The 12,356-nt window shown below is 37.7% G+C and overlaps 1 long non-coding RNA gene across 2 annotated transcripts; it reads right to left on the bottom strand.

The window, feature by feature from the left end:
- Positions 1 to 4,367: 4,367 nt before the first annotated feature.
- Positions 4,368 to 7,081, bottom strand: LOC145463908 (uncharacterized). Of its 2 annotated transcripts, XR_014041375.1 has the most exons (3): positions 6,895 to 7,081; positions 6,373 to 6,480; positions 4,368 to 5,557 (listed from the first exon to the last, which is right to left on the bottom strand). It is a non-coding gene; the product is annotated as an uncharacterized LOC145463908 (long non-coding RNA). The 2 variants fall into 2 exon arrangements; XR_014041374.1 differs by lacking the exon at positions 4,368 to 5,557 and having other exon boundaries at positions 5,595 to 6,480.
- Between the last annotated feature and the right edge of the window lie 5,275 nt (positions 7,082 to 12,356).

Below are 12,356 nucleotides of genomic sequence, written 5' to 3'. Positions count from 1 at the left end.
TTCTTTAAATCAGAGATCAAAAGCTCAGAAATCATAAGACACTCAAGCAAAGTAAACAAAATTTCCATTGGCGGCGCTAAACAAAGTGAAAAACAGGCATGTATAAATGCTATCTCAAACAGTGTCAAACCGTTCACTTTATGTCACGTTAGAAATACTTAGCACAACAAGCCTGTGAGGACTCTAATAAAGATGATAGCAAATATAATTACAGACTTGATTTATTTCTTAATTTTTCGCACTGAATATCCGTTGCTGCATTCGTAGCTTTTTTGTCGGGCGAAAATTATATGATCTGGTAAAAAGGCCTGACATTAGTTGATAAGCAAACAATAAAGTTCATTTTTAAATGCTTTTAAGTTTGTTAATTAATTTGAAAAGATAGGTAAATAGTTGAGGAAGCTGGGGGGTTCCCACGGTTCTGTCTGGCAATCGATCTTGAGTGGCATTTTGAAGGTGTCCCTTAGCTTGAAACATCCTTGGTAGAGATGACAACTAATAAAGAAAACATAATTATTCCGTGTTTCTATCGCGTTTAGGAGAACGAGAAATGCTTGCTTCCACAGCTTTTTTGAGTTCTCCCAAACTTTCATGAGTGTCTCTATGACTCGATAGAAACACTTACAACATGTTTTCTATTTCTTTTCGCAAAAACCACCACGAAAAAGAAGAAAACAACTTGTAGTTTACTTTAATCATCAAAATGTAAATTCTCTTTGCTCGCGCCATCATCACGTTGAGAGCTCGTGCTAGTTCTGTGTCTCATTTTTAACCAATCAGCGTGGGTATTATTTTGGGGGCTATTTTCTAAATCAAACTACCCTTGTATCATGGTGTTGTTTATTTTGCGTATCTTAATACTTTTATTCGAACTAAGAATAAAGTAGTTTTATATTTCGAGTATTAGAAAGGTTTAGACGCGATAGTTTTTGTTGATTTTAGTAACTAAAGTGGTGCCATATTCGAAAGTATGTTGTTCGGTATAGAGCATATTCACTCACGTGTCCAGCAGCCATGCAAATTTATTTGAACAAAAGGAAGTGTTTACATAAGAAAAGAGTTCAACTCCCTAAAGATTGGTTTGGTACACCACCATGGCCGCCGGTTCACTGTTTAAAAACACCAATATGGCTGCCATGATGTCATGTGAATCGAACTATTGGTTTCGAATCCGTGGCAGACAGAGTTGAGTTGACAGAGCATCTGGGGGGCAAAAATCTATTAGTTCAATTGATTTCGTGTCTTTATGTATTTAACCACCTGGAGCAGTAAATGAAAGATTTTAATGGAATCGTTTTAAAAATTGTCTAAGATTTCACGAATGTGTGCTGACTAGTGAAGAGGCAATTAGAGTAAAGTACTTTATTCGTCATCAAGCAAGGCAACCTTTTCAGCTCCGCCGTGATCGCAAAACTGTTTCTTCTTTCATTTCTGAAGACTGGTTTTTGAACAAGATACTATATCTTCAAGAGGATAATTTCTCAGGTCTATTTTATTCTCCAGTTCCGGCAATTGAGAATGATCTAAGAAACCATTCCCACTGCCCTATTATTATTTTCTGAAGCATATTTTGAGCCTTAGTTTCGTAACATGCCCGACTTGTTATATCTCTCACGCTTTCGTGGCCTCGCACTGCTTGACTGTTACGGCAAGATTTTTCGCTTATTGTTGTTCAGCAACTTCACTGTAAAACAACAAGCTTACATGCGGTAAAATTATTTTCTTAGATCATTCTCTCTTAATTTCGTGTTTCAGATGGGACGGGGAAGGGATGGAAGCGGGTAGGGTTTTAGAGGTTTGAATGCTTAAGTTTAAGGTGGCTCGCTATAGTTTTACGATCGCGCGCTCAAAGGAAAACGTCAATGTTTTTATTTCTCGATATTTTATGACATCAACATGAGCACAAAAAGTAAAACTGACAGTAAATTTTCTCGCGTTTCGTCGGTGAAATCCTGTGAAATTTGGCAGACTGGTAAAATCTCTTCTACCTCAGCTCGTTTTCCAATTTAATCTATAAGAGAGATTTCCGCAGCATGTAAAGACAAAAATTTGCAAAAATCCAAAAAAAAAAAGAAAAACCTGCCTGTACAAAACCTACTGTTTTCGTATTCCACTGAATTCGATCAACTGTGAAAATTTTGGAAGATTTCACCGAGGGAAATTCAAGAATATCACAAGTAAAACCATACAAACGGTTAAAAACGCAGTTTTTGCATTTATAATTCAAAACTAAAAGCCAAGATTTTAACAGAGATGATAGCAAAACACTATTTAATCATTGCCTATTACATGTAATAAGTTTGAGAAGACTAGGTCAGGTTAAACGAATGCAAAAACAGCATTCAAAATATAACATAAGCGCGAGCAACGCGATAAATGATTACCGTACGTATGGAGCCACCTTGACAGCTTTCACAAATAGTCGGTAATCAAATTATAAACAGCTTCATTTGATCCTTAATTAGACGGCTGATACCTGCATGGACTTTTCACGAAAAAAGAGGCAAGACAAAGAAGCGAGCAAGACAAGTCAAACTGAACCTTAAATAACTTTCATGATGGCGTGCACTCACTTCATTATGCTCTTACACGTTTGTTAAATATCTAAATATAAAGTGACAGTTTCACACACTCTGTCTGAAATGATACTGACACTCCTGTGTCAGTTCAATAGCATTACGTGGCTTTTGCAGAAGAGAACTTAATACTATGGCACCATTTGATTCGGTTTTTAAATCACATGCACACTTTATTGTGAGTGTTTGCTTTTTAACGTCACTTACGGCGCCTTTCAATAACATGCGGACTCTAAAATTCAAAGCTCAACCAACAAATGCGTTTTTCGCTACTGTCAATGAAAAGTTCGGCGGGTCCTTCCAGCTTCCGACTATTGCCGAACACTGTTTCGTTTTCTGAATTGTGCTCAACGATTCGATTACCGCACGCTCGGCAGTAGTCGGAAGCTAAGAGGAGCCGCCGAACACTTGATTGACGTTAGCGAAAAATGCATTTATCAGTTGAGCTTTGAATTCTAGAGTCCGCATTTCATTGAAAGGCGCAGTAAATAATCAAAACAGGGGACCTTGTGCTTGAAAATGGATACCTTCTCAAATACTTCCTATAATGGTAATTTTTGAAACGCGTGTTCTAACGTTTTAGTGTGAGTGGTTAAAACTGAATTTGGGAGAACTGCGAAGTTTATTCGTGTAATCAGGAACTGCGGAATCGATCAATGCTTGTTAAGCTCAGACAGACACGTTCTCGGAGAGTTTGAAAATCCTAGCAGTATGGAGAAAAACGTACAGGAAAACAAAACTAGCAAGGAAAGTGTTTACTTTAATGCCAACTTTTGATAATCATCAGAAAATCCGAGAAACACTTAAAGACGATGGGGAAGAATGCCGAATATGCTTGACTTGTTCGGACGGCATAATGCCTGAATTTAACGGATAATACGCTTTAAGAATGTCAAAAGGAAATATTTTTCCGTCAGTTAAGACAATGACGCTCAGGCAGAGAATGATCTTTTTCCTTCCGGTACGGCGTAAAAAAGGAGAGCACAAGCTCTGCTATCCAAAAGCTGTAAGTATTGACAGAAAGACACCGCGGAAAAATTACGACAAGTTTATGATTCCTTTTCCGACATCTGTGATCATCCGAAGGATATGGCCCCTACGATACCTCAACCTCCTCCCCAGTCTCTTCTTCAGACGCATTGCACTTTTGCTACGAACGAGTTCGAAGCGAGACCGATCATTAACGAGCACGAAGCGCTAGGGACCATGGGAAAAGGAAAGAAGAGGAAAAAGTGTGTCTTTCCTCTTGTGGTCTTCGCTTTCTCCTCTGCGCTCCCATTTTTTAAGATAGGCTTCTGGGTAGAATGATACCCTCTAGGTTGTTTCAGCAAGAATCGACCGGTCGATAGATACGTCCTGTTCTTGTATTTCCATAGAGTAGCGATCAACCGACGGTTATTACAATTTGTGACCTTCTGGTAATTCCCGTAAGAAGTAACTTTCCAAATGCGTCAGCGTATTACCCCTCTGTTTAACTTTCTACCATTGCATGTATCAGAAAATCAAACAGAAAATATGTTGGTTTCGAAAGTCAGAAGTGTCTAAAATTTACCAATTGTGTGACGCAGAATTTGCTCACATGGACAACTCAAGCGGCTTAGCACGCATCGTCATCCTGCACGAAGGCATCCGCGCAATGCGCGTGCTAACATCATCCGTGAAAGACCTGTTTCTATGTCTAAAAATAACTACCGTACGAACACGGCTCTTTTGAGGTATTAAATTTTTTAATCTTCATTTTTTCTTGACAAATAAATTGTAAATCAGTAAAGAGATGGAGATAGTTCTCGATCCACATCAATCATGGAAAGATCGGTGTTAAACTGTTTTGCCCGTTGTAGCTTTAGGACATCTCGGAGCGCATACACAAATCTTTAAACAATGTTCGAAAGTAAGTTTTTATTGCTTAAATTTCGCGGTTACCACGGAAAGTTGCATGTTAATTTTCCCGTCCTTGCGCACCGCGTTACAAGTCTTCCCACGCTCGCTACACGATCCATTTTCCCCACGAGTTGCATTTTTCGCGGCCACATAGAGAAACATTTTTGGTCCCACTATCTACCCGCTGAAACAAGACAGCTTCAGAACTCGCTGTTGTACGCAGGAATGGAAACAAAATTCACCTAAGTACGCTTGCTCACAACGCGAAAGTTCTGTCTCCTTTCAGTTCAGCCTCGTGATGGCACGCCAAAAGATACCTCAACACCTTCAGAGAACAAAATGCATAACTTTACAGTTGAGATCTTGCGAGCATGTCCCTAATGATGTTCCCCACTTGTGTGAGATGAGGAGAAGCTCTCACAGCAATGGTTGAATAATCTTTGAATAAGAGTAATGAGGATATTCTTTGAATAAGGCACAGCTGGGTGGTAATCAGGGGTGGGGGGTGGAGAGGGCAAGATATAATATTTTTATTTTATTTTATTTGAACCATGTTTTTATGATTTGCTGTGAAATCGACTCTCTGTCGTCGAATGTAACTTCAGGGATAATTCTTTCAACTAGATTTGAATTCAGTGATGTTTTCCTTGAATAATTTCGAAGAAGAGTTCGTTTTCAGAAGTCTAGGGCTTAACCATTTATGGCATTTTTTGGACCCCCTGTTTGGGTCTTATTTTCAAGAGGGGAGAATATTATCATTATTTTAGCCTGTATTCTTGACACTTTTGTAAAAGCAAGCTAAAGAAAGTATTGGTGGAAACGTTGCCTTTATGCGACAGCAAATTATGGACAACTGAAACTTTTACCCCCTACAACACTTTATTCGCAGATGTAAGTTTATAGTTTACAGCTTCATATTGTCACCCAAAGAAATAACTACAAATTCTGCGTCTGTTGCAGAATTACCCAGTTTGCATTGCGAGGTTTGGTTAGAAGATGTCTGCCCCAGACCCAGGCTCTTCAGGACTCATGCATTTGAAGAGGCGGAAAAAACCTGTTTTTCTGCACTCTAGGTCATCTTGACAACTGAAGGCACAACTCTGTTTGAGATTAAAAACATTAAATGGGGTAAGTGACTCAGTACAAGCCGCCAACCTGTATGGGTAAATACGATTTCGAGCCATTGTAACCGCGAGATTTAACTCAATTAAGATTCTTGCAAATTAAGATTCTTGCCAATTAAGATTCTTGCCAATTAAGATTCTTGCCAATTAAGATTCTTGTCAATTAAGATTCTTGCCAAAAATAGAATTTTAAAAGTTGCCTAAATCGTTCAATTGCTTTACTGCGTTAAGCGATTGGCTTAAAAATCTCGCTCCACTTTGTTATCCAAAGACCAAAACCAATCATGACTCGCTCGCACACATTTTCCCACGCTTCACGCTGTCAATATATATTAATTTCAACTTTTGATTGGTTCACTTGGTTATCTGAGTCCTCTGTCATTGGCCTGAGTGATTACTTTAGATTTACATGGCTTACGACACTCTACTGAAAACCAATCAAATGAATGCAGCTCCTACCAGCCGCCGAACATTTGATTGACGGTAGCGAAAAACGCATTTGTTGGTCGAGCTTTGAATTTTAGAGACCGCTTTGTAGCGTACTCTAAACGAGACTAAACGATGCTAACGCAACGGTTTTAATGAAGCTCATAAAAGCCCGCCATTACTAGCCGTAATACAACAACAACTACATCCGGGATACATCTCATTCTACTGCGCAAGCCCGAAGGGCCTATGACATCATAACATCGTTACACGCTTGTCATTGAAAGGCGTAGTAAACTACTTCTGAGTGAGGTGCCATGAATGTTAATGTGCTCAGCTAGTGGAAACTTTCGTTAGTTACTTACCGACTTTGGATAGCATAGCCTGCCCTCCATTCTTTTAGCCATACACTTGTGGAAAAAACGGTTTTGCCAACAACATTTTCCGTCACCACAGTCAGCATCCGTATTGCACTAAAAAAAAAAAAAAAAACAGATAGCAAGGGCCTCGGTCTTTGGGGTAGTCTTAGGAAATGATCTCAGTTCCGAATATCATCGGGAGATCTTCGGACAATTTTCGGAAATCTACTGAAGATCTACGGTGAACATTTTTTACAATATTATCTCATGACGAATCAAAAGATTATAGTTTCCCATTGTTTTAGTGTGGATGATAAGCAATAAAGAGACACGAATAGGGACTTATGATATCGTTCGGCTATGTCGTGATACTGTTTCTGATTGTTGAAGTAGTTCAGGCATTACAAAGCTCTGGCGAAGAAAGAAAAAACTCTTCAACATATGTTTTGTTCTTGATTCAAAAAACAAAAAGAATTACGTAACTGTGTGCTATTTCATGGTTTGTTGCTTCAAAAGGAAGACACTTACCTGTTTAAATAGATGGCGTTTCCCAGGGTCATTTTCGTCTTCTAAGAATTCCTTCTCTTCAAACGATTCAACCAAAGCGAACGCGAGGCAAAGCGCGAGTAACAACGAAAATTTCATGTTGCCTTGAGAGCTGCACGAATTCACTGAGGATTGCGAGATAGTGAAAGCTTCTTTTATTCAGAATCAGAAGAAAGCTGAACTATCATGCAAAGTAAAGCAAACAAAATATGCAGCGGCGCTGAATAAAACAAAGGTGTAAATACTATGAGGTGTCAAAAGAGTCTTAGCCAAAACAAGCAAACGTGTAAACGATGCAACGATGACAGCAAATAATACATGGGCAATTCGAAATCAAGTTTGGCGCGAGCGTGGATTGTTATAAACATTAAGATGTTGTTACGTCTTCGATTCAAAGAAGTTTAGTGTTTAAAGAGAGCCTTGTAGAATATTATTCAGAATTGTATTCTTCCCTTTGTCTCTTGACAATGTTTTACAGGTTGTTAAAAAGTCCTTTTACATGTCGATTATCCACCAAAGTAACCAAACATACGTTTTTTGTTAATCCTTTTGAACTCTTTAAAAGACAAACAAACAGCTGAAGCAGCTGAGATTCCCATGGTTTTGATTGGTTAACGACCTCGAGCGGTATTATGAAGCTATATCCTAATGAGGTTTTTTTTTTTAATTTACCTTTTCGGAAACTTCTCCAGTAAGAAATCAAAGTTTTAATTTTTTGTGTGTGCTTTTCGTTTCTACTTGTGTCTTGGTCAATATCGTTGCCTAAGATATCTTTCCACACTCAACAGAACTACAGCCTGAGGATAAAACTATGTATTTCAGATTGAAGAAAGAACTTTTTCTTTTAATATCATCATTCATTTACAAACGTTGGCAGTTGTGTAAACATCAAAATATCCCCATGAATCTTTAAATACATTTAATTCAATTTACGTTTGAAAGGGCAACATAGTTATCCCGTGTTGTCGTTTTAGCGGCGAGTTAATAAGATAGGTTTGGCCAAGAAGATCCTTTAATAATCGGATGTTGGCAAAACTTTCAACAATTATAAGTTGATCGGTTCGCTAACTGATGAAATAGAGCGTTGGCTCTTTGTATTAATTGGTCAAGTGAAGGTGCCAGTCATAATGACTGATGGTAAAAAGCGCTGGTGAAAATAGAGTTAGTGCAAGGTTAAATTCGGGGGGGGGGGGGGGAGAACTCCCATATAAAAAGGGCGGGGGTGCTCGTTGTACCTTTTAGGGGTTTAAAAAGTGGCTTTGGTACCTCATAGGGTATTGAGCTGAATAAATTGACAGGGATTGGTGCCTCTTAGGAGTTCTTTCCAAAACTTCCGACAAGCGTCTCCGTTCTTTTCTACGGTAGTCCTCTCCCCCCCCCCCTCCCCGAGCGGTTAAAGTACTAGTCTCATGGGCTGACTGTACATGAAGAGTAGGATGTATCTGAACAGAAACGATATAGTGAAAGAATAAATACATTTTTCGTAATACTTTGGAACCTTACCTCTAGTAAAGGAGGTATGCTTAACTGCTCTTAGGGGTGGACCATTTGAATTTTGAGGAGGGGTGGGGTGGGGTGGGGTGAGTGGGTGACTTGGTACATCGTTTCCTGCAGAAGGACATTTTTTTCTCACAACGTATGGATGTACTTTATCGTGTTCTCCATGGAAAACGAACGTGCGTGCACTAATGAACGTGCGGTACAAGTATGCTCGCAGGTTATATATATATATATATAGGCAATTGTGGAAAACGAGGACGGACAACTTCGAGTGAAAAAAATATATATACAGTAAAAAATCTAAGAAATCTAAAAAAAAGTTAAAAAATTTAATAAAAATAAACGTTTCGGTCAAAGACCTTCATCAGTTGCAGTGCAAGCGAATAATAAATTACAATAACCTTAAATAAGTTTACAGTATAAAAAATGACATCATATTACAAAGATGATTACATAACAGGGCGTGGTAACACATGAAAACGAAAAAATTAACCAATGATAAACAATCGGTGATTACTAAGCGAGATACTATGACAATGCGGTACAAAACTCAAAAGACACAAACCAAATAAGAATAAATAATCGAATATAATACAAATAAGATTAATATCAAAAAAGTAACGCGATTCGTCGAGTCAGCCGAAAGTGTGAAGGGACCCGCGTGTATATATATATATATATATATATAAATTCTATTTCCTTGTGGTGAATGGATTTCAAAAAGCGCTCAACTCTTAGAGGAGCATAGTATATTCATTAAATGTAGTTCAGGACTTCAGGAGTGATTCATCGTTTTATTGCTGTAGTTCAGGACTTCAGGAGTGATTCATCGTTTTATTGCAATAAAACGATGAATCACTCCTGAAGTCCTGAACTACATTTAATGAATATATATATATATATATATATATATATATATATATATATATATATATAGTATATGAGAGAACCCCTAACCCTGTACACCCCAAGTAATCATATTTTTAAAGTGAATAAATGTTTGAAAGAAAATTCGCCCTGAGTGGGATTTGAACCCACGTCTCCCCGCATACTAGTCGGGTGTGATATCCACTACACCATCAGGACAACCATGCTGGCAACACGGCAATCGAAGATGTGATTTACGTGGCATGGAACGTGGTCTCCCGAGAAATTTTCTTTCAAGGTGACAAGGTAGGGGAAGCCTATAACTCCGTTTTGAAATCCAACTAAGGATCAAGTTCATGATACACGACCGAAGTCAACTTAGCGGATGACAATGGAGGATCCACAAGGGATACAGGCTACTTTCAAATTAATATATAGTATATGAGAGAACCCCTAACCCTGTACACCCCAAGTAATATATATATATATATATATATATATATATATATATATATATATATATATATATATAAACGTTTGATAAAGCAAGGACGGACAACTTCTGACGGTAAAAAAAGTTAAAAAGTTAAAAATTTAATAAAAAAACGTTTCGGTCTTAGACCTTCATCAGTTACAAGAGAAAAAGGACGAAAACTAAGTTTAAATACGATTACAGTGTGGGAGATTACGTAACGAAATGAAAAATACAATATTGTGCTATTAATACATCGTGATTAATACAATACAGGAAGAAAATGCAAAACGAGAAATACAATGCTGTACTATAAATTGCGTCATACAGGGTGATAATTAATAGACCAAACGAAAAGAATACAATACTGTGCATAAATTACATTATAGAGCGTGATAATTGCAGAACTAGGTTAAATTCAACCTAAAAACTAAAAGAGTTAAAATAGATAAAACGGACTCTTGCAATGCGGTAAATATAACGGGAAAAATAGTTTGCAAAGATAAGCAGAAGAAACCTACGTTTACGCTGGACAAGGTTAATAACAAAATCCCAAATCGAGGCCTTTGGAGCATTAAAGGGTTGACAAACAACAAAATCCCTGGAGGGGCCCTTAAACAATAAGCTGTAATAAGATCCCAGGCAGGGTCTTTGAGCATACCTAACACCCAAAAAGCTGACAAAATCCAAGGAAGGGCCTTTGAACTGCCTTATGGCGCGAACGCATATTTACACAAGAGAAAGTTAATTATAACAAATTCTGTTTTTGGAGTGAAATTCTTTTCTTTTATTTAAGCCATGGGGAGCCAAAGAGAACAGTTGAGCACTCCAATAAGCCTCTTTCGTAATTAAAAACCTATCGATCTCGTCTGAGTCATTAGGGGCCTGCACCTGATCAATGCATTGGAATTCAAAATCATCCAAGGAGTGTGGAATTTTAGTGAAATGTACTGCTACCTCACAAGTGGTTTTGTTTGTGAGCATAGCAGACTTGTGGTTACGAAACCTAACCCGAAAATCGGTGGTAGTTGATCCTATGTACTGTAAACGACATTTCTTGCAGGAAACTAAATAGATCACGTTTTTAGAATCACAAGAAAGCCTTGAATGAATGGTGTTCAAGTTCATTCAAGGCTTTCTTGTGATTCTAAAAACGTGATCTATTTAGTTTCCTGCAAGAAATGTCGTTTACAGTACATAGGATCAACTACCACCGATTTTCGGGTTAGGTTTCGTAACCACAAGTCTGCTATGCTCACAAACAAAACCACTTGTGAGGTAGCAGTACATTTCACTAAAATTCCACACTCCTTGGATGATTTTGAATTCCAATGCATTGATCAGGTGCAGGCCCCTAATGACTCAGACGAGATCGATAGGTTTTTAATTACGAAAGAGGCTTATTGGAGTGCTCAACTGTTCTCTTTGGCTCCCCATGGCTTAAATAAAAGAAAAGAATTTCACTCCAAAAACAGAATTTGTTATAATTAACTTTCTCTTGTGTAAATATGCGTTCGCGCCATAAGGCAGTTCAAAGGCCCTTCCTTGGATTTTGTCAGCTTTTTGGGTGTTAGGTATGCTCAAAGGCCCTGCCTGGGATCTTATTACAGCTTATTGTTTAAGGGCCCCTCCAGGGATTTTGTTGTTTGTCAACCCTTTAATGCTCCAAAGGCCTCGATTTGGGATTTTGTTATTAACCTTGTCCAGCGTAAACGTAGGTTTCTTCTGCTTATCTTTGCAAACTATTTTTCCCGTTATATTTACCGCATTGCAAGAGTCCGTTTTATCTATTTTAACTCTTTTAGTTTTTAGGTTGAATTTAACCTAGTTCTGCAATTATCACGCTCTATAATGTAATTTATGCACAGTATTGTATTCTTTTCGTTTGGTCTATTAATTATCACCCTGTATGACGCAATTTATAGTACAGCATTGTATTTCTCGTTTTGCATTTTCTTCCTGTATTGTATTAATCACGATGTATTAATAGCACAATATTGTATTTTTCATTTCGTTACGTAATCTCCCACACTGTAATCGTATTTAAACTTAGTTTTCGTCCTTTTTCTCTTGTAACTGATGAAGGTCTAAGACCGAAACGTTTTTTTATTAAATTTTTAACTTTTTAACTTTTTTTACCGTCAGAAGTTGTCCGTCCTTGCTTTATCAAACGTTTTTAAATTCATTTTTGCGGTGAGGCTTGGACTGTGAATCTTCATTGATCCTCCTGACGCAGTGGCATTCTTTGTTGGCTTGAGGCATTTTATAACCGTTTTATATATATATATATATATATATATATATATATATATTTTTTTTTTTTTTTAAAATCACAGACTCCCTCTCTCAAAAGTCAAATGGTCGCCCCCTTAGAACAACTGGCAACAATTCAATAATATACCCAAAGCCCTTAAAATTTCATTGATACTCCAATGGCTTTCTCGCTGCTCCTATTGTAGCTTTTTTTTTTATCAAGGTATGAACGTAAAGGTAATCCAAGAGGAAATTTATCGTTCCCAGTATTTACCCTAACAATGCGGTTCTTCGACAGCGAATTTGCAACCAACTGAGCATCCCTTTGAAGTCATGAAACAAGAGCTATCAA

This window comes from Orbicella franksi, chromosome 12, assembly GCF_964199315.1.
Source record: "Orbicella franksi chromosome 12, jaOrbFran1.1, whole genome shotgun sequence".
NCBI lineage: Eukaryota > Metazoa > Cnidaria > Anthozoa > Scleractinia > Merulinidae > Orbicella > Orbicella franksi.
Note: the sequence above shows the minus strand (reverse complement) of the source record. Positions and strands in the feature narration are given on the sequence as shown.